This window comes from Mustela putorius, unplaced genomic scaffold (genome assembly GCF_011764305.1).
Source record: "Mustela putorius furo isolate JIRA1106 unplaced genomic scaffold, ASM1176430v1.1 tig00000738_pilon_pilon_pilon, whole genome shotgun sequence".
NCBI lineage: Eukaryota > Metazoa > Chordata > Mammalia > Carnivora > Mustelidae > Mustela > Mustela putorius.
The window spans coordinates 311,063-320,802 of NW_025421463.1; the positions used below are offsets into that span (position 1 = coordinate 311,063).

The 9,740-nt window shown below is 50.4% G+C and overlaps 1 pseudogene; it reads left to right on the top strand.

The window, feature by feature from the left end:
• Positions 1-1,345: 1,345 nt before the first annotated feature.
• Positions 1,346-9,174, top strand: LOC106004718 (annotated as a pseudogene).
• The last annotated feature ends 566 nt before the right edge of the window (positions 9,175-9,740 follow it).

Below are 9,740 nucleotides of genomic sequence, written 5' to 3' on the forward strand. Positions count from 1 at the left end.
CAGTAAGGGCCATCTCCCTTCCTTGCAATGGCTGCCTTCTCTGTCCTGACAATGGCCTGTCCTTCGGGATGGTGCACTCAGAGAGAGAGGATAAGAAAAGAAAACCATATTACATGTTGCCTTCAGAAGACCACTTTACATATAAAGACATACATAAGCTGAAAAAGAAATGAATGAAAAAATGATATGGCATGGAGACAGTAAGCATAAGAAGGCTAGTGTGGCTATTTCATTTCATTTTCCAGGTTTATTCAGATACAATCAACATATCATCTGGCATTGAACATCAGGACTTCCAGAGATGATTACTAGGGGTAAACAGAAACATCTCATCACGAGACAAGGACCAATTCACATGGACGTAACACCAATGTGTATCCATCTAATAGAGCCTGAAAAGACATGAAGCAAAGATGGACAGAAAGAAAGGGTCAAAGACACAGTTTTTCCCGGTCAGCACAGGAGAGAGTAACGGCCTCTCTCAGCGAGTGATAGAAAAACTAGAGAAAACCCAGGGGAGACATAAAAGATGAAACACTCGGGTACCCACTCTCTTGATCTAGTTGATGTCTGTAGGATAACCCACCCAATGATGGGAGACACATCTTGTTTTAAAGGGCACCAGGACCATACAGCAAGGTAGACCACACTACTGTATGGGCTCTCAAGCAAGTCTCAGTCCATGCAAAGGCACACCAATCAGATGGAATGTATTCTCTGACCACAACTGACTTAAGTTAGAAACCAGCATAACTAAGATTTCACACAAACTCCAAATACTGGGGAATTACATAAGCCACTTGAACTGATGGTTCATAACCCTATCAGGGGCAAGTAGAAATAGTTTAAACTGAATGATAACAAAACTAGGCAAGCATGCAGGAGGCAGTTTAAGCAGTGTTTGGTGGGACATTTGCAGCATTAAATGCTTCTAGAGAAATGAAGACGATCTAAAGCCAAGGATTAGGGGTTTTCATCCTAAGAAAGTCGGAAAAGCAAATCAAGAAAACCATAGTCACAATCAAATCAGAAATCAGAAAGCCTGGGCTCTCAGGGAGGTCACAGCACTGTGGTGTTTTGCCAGGGGAAGGGGATGCCAGCTAAGGGGAGGACTTTCCAGGCTGTTAGGAGCCTTGGCCCCCTTAATTCCATGAGCACTGCTGCTTGGAGGCCTATCGTGGCAGGCAGGGGGAGGGGACACCGGAAGCCCACCCATTCCTTGCTCCAGGGTCATGACCCATGGCCCGCGCCACCCCCACCCACCCCAGGCCACGAGGCCCCTGTGGCGGTTAGACAGACCCCACCCTTGAGTTAGCGGCGCCCAGGTGCCCAGGCAGGCAGCGCTATGCGGCCCAGAACCCTGCTTCTCCTTCTCCTACTCTTGGGCCTGGGCCTGGCCCTGAGTCAAGGCTTCCTTCCACGGCCCACGTCTCCTGGCAGGGCCCTGGCTGCCATCCCCGACTCCCGGGCGACCGCCACACCAGAGTCCGGACCCCGCCGCCCGGATGCAGCCTCGGCCCGCCGCCCCTCGCCAGCCGCCTGGACTCGCGGCCCAGCCCTCGGAGACGCGGCCGCGCTGCGCGCTTGGAGGGCCGCCCCGGGCCTCGGGGAGCCGGCCGGCAGCGCCCGCGTCCACCTGCGGCCCCGCGCGGCCCCTGGCGGCGGCGTGATCCTGGCCGGTGGCGGCCGCCTCTGCCTGCCCCGCGGCCCCGCGCGCCCGCTCTGTGTCCTGCTGCGCGTCCGGCTGCGCGCGCGCTTGGCCGCCGCGCCCGCGCTCGTGCACCTGCGGCTGTCTGCGCGCCGCGGCCGGCTGTCCCTGCTGTGGCGCACCGCGCTGCCCCGCGCGCCCGGGCGCCCGGAGTGGACCTTCTGGCTCGTGCCGCTGCGGCCCGCCGGCCCTCGGCGCCCCCCGCCGTTCCACCTCCGACCTGCCGGCCGCCGGGCCTCGCCTCGGCCCTCCTCCGCGGGCTTCGTGGCCCAAACGCAGTGTCCCACGGATGGGCCCACGCCTGTTGTCCTGGAAGCTCTCACCTCGGATGGGCCTCAAGCCATCCAGTCTTCCGTGTCCTGCCAGGTATCCCCAGAGGCGCCGTGTGAGATCACCATGGTGAAGATCAACAGGAACAAAGATGGTGAACCCTTGGTGCTGACCAGGAAGATGGAGGCTACCCTCAATGCCACCTACAAGTACAACTGTGCGAACTCCACCTTAGTCGTTACGTACTGGCAGGTGTTTTCCGTCCACTCGGTACATGAACTGCCCCAGTGGCACAGACCATTGGACATACCAATCTCGAAATCAGGGAGGGTACCAACATTTCTACATATCCCTCCAAAATCTTTAACTTGGGGGGTGTATGTGATGAGATTCGTAGTCGATGTCTACATGAATCCAAATAGGCCTCAGGCCTCGGCCTCAGATTTCATGTATGTCAGCATCGTTAGAAGTGACCTAGAAGCAGTTATTCCTGGGGGGTCCCAACAGAACAATCAAATTCACAGATCAGCTGGTTCTGGATGGAACGGGGTCGTCGGATCCAGATTCGGACAACCCTTCGCAGGGACTCCGTTTTTCTTGGTACTGTACCACGGATCCAAAAAAAACTACCAGGGATATAAAATCACAGTGATGAGCAACAGCGTCTGCGCCCCACAGCAGACTAATCTGAACTGGAAGGAGGCCTCTGGCCCTGTCCTCACACTTCAGCCAGGAACACTGAAAGGTGGAGGTGTGTATTTCATCAGAATGGTGATCCACAAGGGTGATAGGAGAGCCCATGTTGATAGAAAGGTACACGTGCTCAAAGGACCCGCCCCCGCAGCATACATCTCGTGTATTGAAAATTGTGATGCCGTTTTGGGTATTTCAGCCAGATTTTCTTTGTTTCTCAATTGCACAACTGGTTCAACAAGCCAGGATGCATATAAATGGTCGATTCTGTCATCACTAGGGGATGAGGTAAACTTTGATTGGGTGAAACACACCACAACAGGAAGGAATGGGGCTCATTTGTCTATAAAAGCTTTTGCTTTGAAGGATTTTCCTGAAGCTAAGTTTTGGGCTTCTGTGCATCTAGCAAGTTGGAGTGGGCATAACGTGGACTTGAAGCACCCGTTTGTTATTAACTATGTCCCTGAAACCGGAGAGTGCAGCATTAATCCAGCTACAGGAGTTGCCTTTGTTACCAGGTTTGTCATCCGGTGCCATAATTTTAAGGATAAGAACATCCCACTTACGTACAAAATGGTAGTCTCTGATTTGTATGGTTTTGGTCAGATCAGTTCTGTGAAACAGAACACCTTGGGGGCCATCCTGTATTTGGGGAATGAATCCACATCGCCCCCTTCATTTCTCCCCGTGGGTGTGTTGGCTAATCGTTATGCGATGAAGATATTTGTTCAGGTGTATGACTCTCTAGGAGCTTTTTCTCAGGCGACTTTGTATGCAACCGTACATGCCCCTACGGATAAAATCTCAGCGAAGGGCGTGCTCGATCGCTTATTCAATTTCACCATGGGACCAAATTCATCGCTATCTACTTTGCTTGACAGCCAGGAATTTCTACCTGCAGGCTATTTAATATATATAGCAGCTTCTGTTCTGAATATCATGAAACCTGAATTAAGTTTTGGAAGCTGACAAAGCCAGACTCCAGGAATACCTTGTCAACCAGACTTTCATTCTTCCCAATAGCACTTTGGTGGAAATTAGCCAGGTAGTCATGAGTGTTACTAAATTAACCCAGACGACCGCTGGATTCACTCGATTGGCTCAGAAACTGGCCACAGTGAGGATATGGTTAGCAAATCGAGCCCTACAGCAGTCTCGACAGAATGATGCACACGTTCGCTCTGAAGAAGTAGAAATTGTGAGCACTGGGATATTAACAACTTTGTCTAATATCTTGAAACTGACTGTTAGCTATGAAGTGGTTGATGAGCCTTTCTACGTGTTGGAATCACTAGCAGACACAATACTGGAGGGTAAAGTGCCAGGGAACGAGACCACCGCAATGACGGCCTCCAGCCTTAACGTGTATGTCAGGAAAACTGAAAGTTGGGATGTTACTGATATCTTCATGAATGAGAAAAGCAGTCGCAATTATTTTCATCCGACGGTAAATGTGAGCAATATACCTACTTTATCTGAAAACGCTCCAATTTCCACCATGTTTTGTGAGTTTGCAGATGATCCCTTTCCTTGGATGAATGATCAGGAAAGCTGTTCGGCAGAGGTGGTTGGATTCAGGATGACAGGAACCACACCTGACGGCGACGTGGTCGAGATCATGCCTGATGTAGCAGAAGTGTACATCGCCAGAAAAAACTTGAGCTTTGCAGCTTTTAACCTCACAGTGGGACCCGAGAGTGAGACCGAGGGAGCTGATGAGTCCTTGAAAAGGACGACAGGGAAGTTTAGGGTTGAGGTGGACAGCAGTGTAGTGAAGGAGTTGCTGGTCCACATTGTGACCGAAGTGACCGTGTTGTTCACGGTGTTGGTGTACGCTGGCAGTGAAATTACCCCCACTGCTCTGGTCGCCACCTTCCTTGTGCCCCATGACTTCCCTCCCATGACCAACCAGAGTGACCTGTTTGACTCAGCCTGTGCCGTTAGGGAGGCCCGCGTGGTTTGCCTTCCAGCGTCCCTGCTGCAAGTCATAGCTCAGCGAGGCGGCTCGCCTGAGTGCACCTTGGTCATAGCTCTGCAGGCACCTCGTTTTGTCCTGGCAGCCAATGATAAGCTCGTGAGAATCGCTCTTTTCAGCGCTCACTGCCTAGACATGTATGGGATCCAGAGCGATTGGAGAGAAGATACCTGTGTTCTCGGAGAGAGGACCACGTGGCGAAGAGTGCACTGCATCTGCCAAAGGACAAGGAGGGTCCGGCGGCAGCTGGATCTAATACAACAAGCCAGCAGGCACTTGCAAACCCACTTTTTGACGGCCAACGTGATTGTGGTTCCTAATGCTGTAGATCTTCGGTTGGAGGTCATCACCAGCGTTACCCGCAACTATGTGACGCTCGTCACTGTACTTTTCATTATGCTGATGTACATAATCCTAGCTTTCTGGGCTTTGCTGAGAGATGAAACAGATCAGTATCTTCGGCTACATGTGATAATTCTACTTGACAATGATCCATATGATAAGGTGTGTTACCTTGTGACTGTTTTTACGGGAGGCCGTTGTTGGGCCCGGACCAGGGCCGATGTCTTCATGCAACTTATGGGAACGGATGGTGCCAGCGATGTGCATTGTCTTAGCCATCCGCATTTTACAACCCTCTACCGGGGAGGCATCAACACTTTTCTCCTAACCACGAAAAGGGACTTGGGGGACATCCATTCCATTCGTGTGTGGCACAACAATGAGGGCAAATCCCCCAGCTGGTATCTAAGCAGAGTCAAGGTAGAAAATCTGTTCAGCCGACACATCTGGCTGTTTTTATGCCGGGAATGGCTTTGTATTGACACCTCTTTGGACAGAACATTTTTCGTGTTACCGACCCAGACCAGCCTATCAACAGAAAGGACTATTTCCTGATAGAATCAGCTTACAGGATGGGGAGAGATCACCTGTGGTTCTCCATTTTCTCCACTATCATTGATAGCCCATTCAATCGGCTGCAGAGACTGTCCTGCTGTTTGGCAATGCTGATGGCCTCCCTTCTGTGTAATATTATGTTCTTTAATCTCGACAGAGCAGACGAAATGGCGTCAGGAGACGGGAGCTACGTCAGGTCAATGATGATAGGGCTGGAAAGTGTGTTAATTACACTCCCTCTGCAAATGTTGATCATTTTTCTCTTCACCTACTCCCAGAGGGAACCTCGTGTGACTCTAGAAACGGTATCTCCCCAGAGTGATTCCTTGGAGCAAGAACATGTACACTGGGAGGAATTTCTGAAAAAGTGGCACGTTGAGGAAAGTGCTCATGCACCTACCAAGGAGGCCTCGGAGCCTCCAACTGGGAAAAGACCTAGAGCTCCGAAGGCTGCCAAGGCGCTCACTACGATAGGGCGCCAGCAAAAGAAAGGACAGAGAACGGTCACACGCACGCAGGGACAAAACAAAAATGCCAGTAACGCAAACACAAATAACAATCAGTTTGTGGCTTCTACAGAGCCTTCTTCCCAAGCAGGTCCTGTCGAACTCAAGGAGAAGAGCAGGGTCGTTCTGCCTCCATGTTGCCTCTATGGAGCGTGGCTCTTGGTTTTCGTCACGTCCAGTATATCTTCGTTCTTCATCATATTTTTATGGACTGAATTATAGCTATGAAGAGTCAATGGACTGGCTCTTTGCATCGTTTTGTTCATTCTGTCTGTCTGTTTTGCTGGAGCAGCCATGCAAAATTATACTCTTGTCAGGCTTCAGAGCTGGTCGGCCCAAGTATTGTAAAAACCTTTCATGGACAAGCAAGTACTGCTATATTGAGATCGAGCTTCAGGGCGCGGTGAACCGGAAAGAAAGAAAAAGGCGACACCAGCAGATCTTGGAGCTCCGAAGATCGAGGATGTACCAGCCCCTCACCAAAGACGAAATCCTAATATTCAAGAGGAAGAAGGCAATTAAGAGAAGGGCTTTCCTGTTCCTGTGTTACGTTCTGACTCACTTCATCTTTCTAGCCCTCCTGTTGAGGCTCGTCGCCCTCCTGCATCACACGGACAGCTTTTACTATAACCAGTTTGTTCGCGATCGGTTCTCTGTGGATCTCGGCTCGGTGACCAAGCTGGAGGACATCTACAGGTGGCTGAACAGCGTGCTGGTGCCCCTGGTCCACAACGACCCGAATCCAGCCTTTCTGCCCGACAGCTCCTCTAAAATCCTGGGGCTTCCACTGCTGAGGCAGGTGAGGGCAAGACCTGGCGATAAACTCTGCCTGCCTGCCAACTTTGCCCAAACCAGCATGGGAAGAGAAATCCATTGTCATCCCAGCTATGGCACTGACCCGGAAGACACCAGAAGCTACTCTGGCCTTTGGAACCAAGTTCTCAAGAGGCCTGAGGATAAGAATACCAATGGGTTTACTTACAAGCCTCCAGGGAAGATCTGGGGGTATGTCTCCCACGGACTCTTACACACCTATGGGTCGGGAGGCTATGCGTTCTATTTTTTCCCAGAGCAGCAGCCTTTTTTAATTCCACCGTGAGGCTCAGGGAACTCCAGAGCAGCGAGTGGCTTGATGAGAACACGTGGGCCGTGATTCTGGAGCTGACCACCTTCAACCCAGACGTCAGTCTGTTCTGTAGCATTTCTGTCGTTTTTGAGGCGTCTCAGTTAGGAGTTGTGAACACGAGCCTGTCCGTGCACTCCTTCTCGCTTGCTGATTTCGACAGGGAGACTTCGGCAGAAATCTACTTGTATGTGGCCATTCTCATTTTCTTTTTAGCCTATGTGGTCGATGAGGGTTATATCATCATGCAAGAAAGGGCCTCGTACGTGAGAAGTGTGTACAATCTGCTCAACTTTGCTCTAAAATGCATATTTACTGTGCTGATTGTGCTCTTCTTTAGGAAGCACTTCTTGGCCACTGGCATAATTCGCTTTTACTTGTCGCACCCTGAGGATTTCATTCCGTTTCATGCGGTTTCTCAAGTAGATCACGCCATGAGGATCATTTTGGGTTTCCTGTTATTTCTGACCATTTTGAAGACCCTCAGGTATTCCAGAATCTTCTATGACGTGCGCCTGGCTCAGAGGGCCATTCAAGCGGCCCTTCCCGGCATCTGCCACATGGCCCTGGTGGTGTCCGTGTACTTTTTTGTGTACATGGCATTTGGCTACCTGGTGTTTGGTCAACACGAGTGGAACTACAGTAACCTGATTCATGCTACGCAGACGATATTCTCCTATTGCGTTTCAGCCTTTCAGAACACCGAGTTCTCCAACAACAGGGTTCTGGGGGTCCTGTTCCTGTCATCCTTCATGCTGGTGATGATCTGCATATTGATCAACTTGTTTCAGGCCGTGATTTTGTCTGCCTATGAGGAAATGAAGCAGCCCGTGTATGAGGAACCATCAGACGAAGCGGAAGCAATGACCTATCTGTGTCGCAAGCTAAGAGCAATGTTTAGGTTTCTGACCTTCCAACCCAGGGATGAAGATGAACCAGAGTTCTTTGTCAACATGCTGTATGGGCAGCCAGAGAAGAACAGCCGGCGGTATCTGGGGCTGAAGACCAGAAACATCAAGGGGAAGAAAATGGTTTACCTTGTTGTGTGATGAGTGACAGGGTCAAGACCCACAGGCAAGAGACCCACCCCTGCCCCGGTGCTGGTTCTCCGGATGTAAGGAATGTTCAATGGCTCAGCAGTGCTCTCTTCTCGTGTCCTGCACAATGCACACCCCTACTACATTCAGAAGTGTCTCCCTCCACCTTTGGCCTCTACTCCTGAGTGCTGGGGTGTAGGGCAGTCTCCAGCATGGGGGCTAGGGCCGATGTCCCTCTAGAGGGGAACTCGGTGTCCTTGGAGCCCACAGCAGTTTAGAGTAGTAGAGACCCGGAGTTGGGGGAGAGAGAGTTATAGGGTCCCCACCCTACCCCTCTAGTGTAGAGCATTCTCTTGCTGCGATGGTGTCCCCGGGGCTGGGGAGCCAAGAATTTGTGGCTCTCGTAGTCCCTCTGGGAGTTCCCTTTGCAGACCAGGCGTGGATACCCCACCCAACACCCATCCTCCCCATCACACTGCCCCCCCCACCCCGGACCATTTAGCTTGGCCAGATCTAGAGGGACCTTGTGCCGAGATCACGATCTGTTTTCCAGCTTTTGAATTTAGGGATTGGACCTGAAGCTCAGGAGTCTGAGCTTGCCATCTACTCCTGAGGGCTACTGCCAGTTAAAGCTGTGAAATGTAATAATATTTTCTGGCCATTAGACATGAATTTTGTTCAACAACAAAAAGGTGTGTGTGTGTCTGTGTGTCTGTCTGTCTGTGGGGCAGTGGGCTCACACCGAAAGATAGTAAGTGTTCTCTATATTGACTGTAAGAATTTGTCCATCTAGGTCTTGGGCTCTGGGTAATTTACAGCGTGGTGGTTTACTGCAGAATAATAAAGAAAATGTGGTTTATTGTTTAAGAGCAATATGGTCTGTAACTCTTAGAGTTCTGTTCAGAAGCATGTTCATTTATGTAGATGCCACTTTAAGCTTTATCGGAATTAAATGTGAGATTGCTCCTGTGAGACTTGCCGCGATTTCTGTGTGAGGGGTGTATGTACAGGTGGATCCTGCTTCCCCAGGGAGAGCCAGTGAAGGGGGACAACCCAAGCAGCTGGGAGACAACTTTGTCCCAAGGCTTTGATATTCACTGGGTGCCCTGTGGTCCTGAGCTGTGCTGGAATGGCTCACAGACACGCACATGTGCTTTCCATGCCACTCACACAAGAGTGTCTGAAGGTCAGATTTGGATTTTCTTTTCTTTTTTAGGATATTATTGAGTTGAAAGAGAGAGAGAGAGAAGGGACAGAGGGAGAAGCAGAATCCCCGTTGAGCACGGAGCAGGAAGCAGGCCTCGATCCCAGGATGGATCATGACCTGAATGGAAGACAGAGGCTAACTGACTGAGCCACCCACATGCCCTTCTCTTTTTATCTGTAAATATGTGGTTTCTTGGGAATCCACTTAAAAAATACTTTGAGATATTGCTAATCCTTTGGATTGGTTTTCTTCTTATATTACAAATGGTAGGGAGCTCAAATTCAAAATTAACTTTATTTTCTGCCAAAGGACTCGATTTGCTCT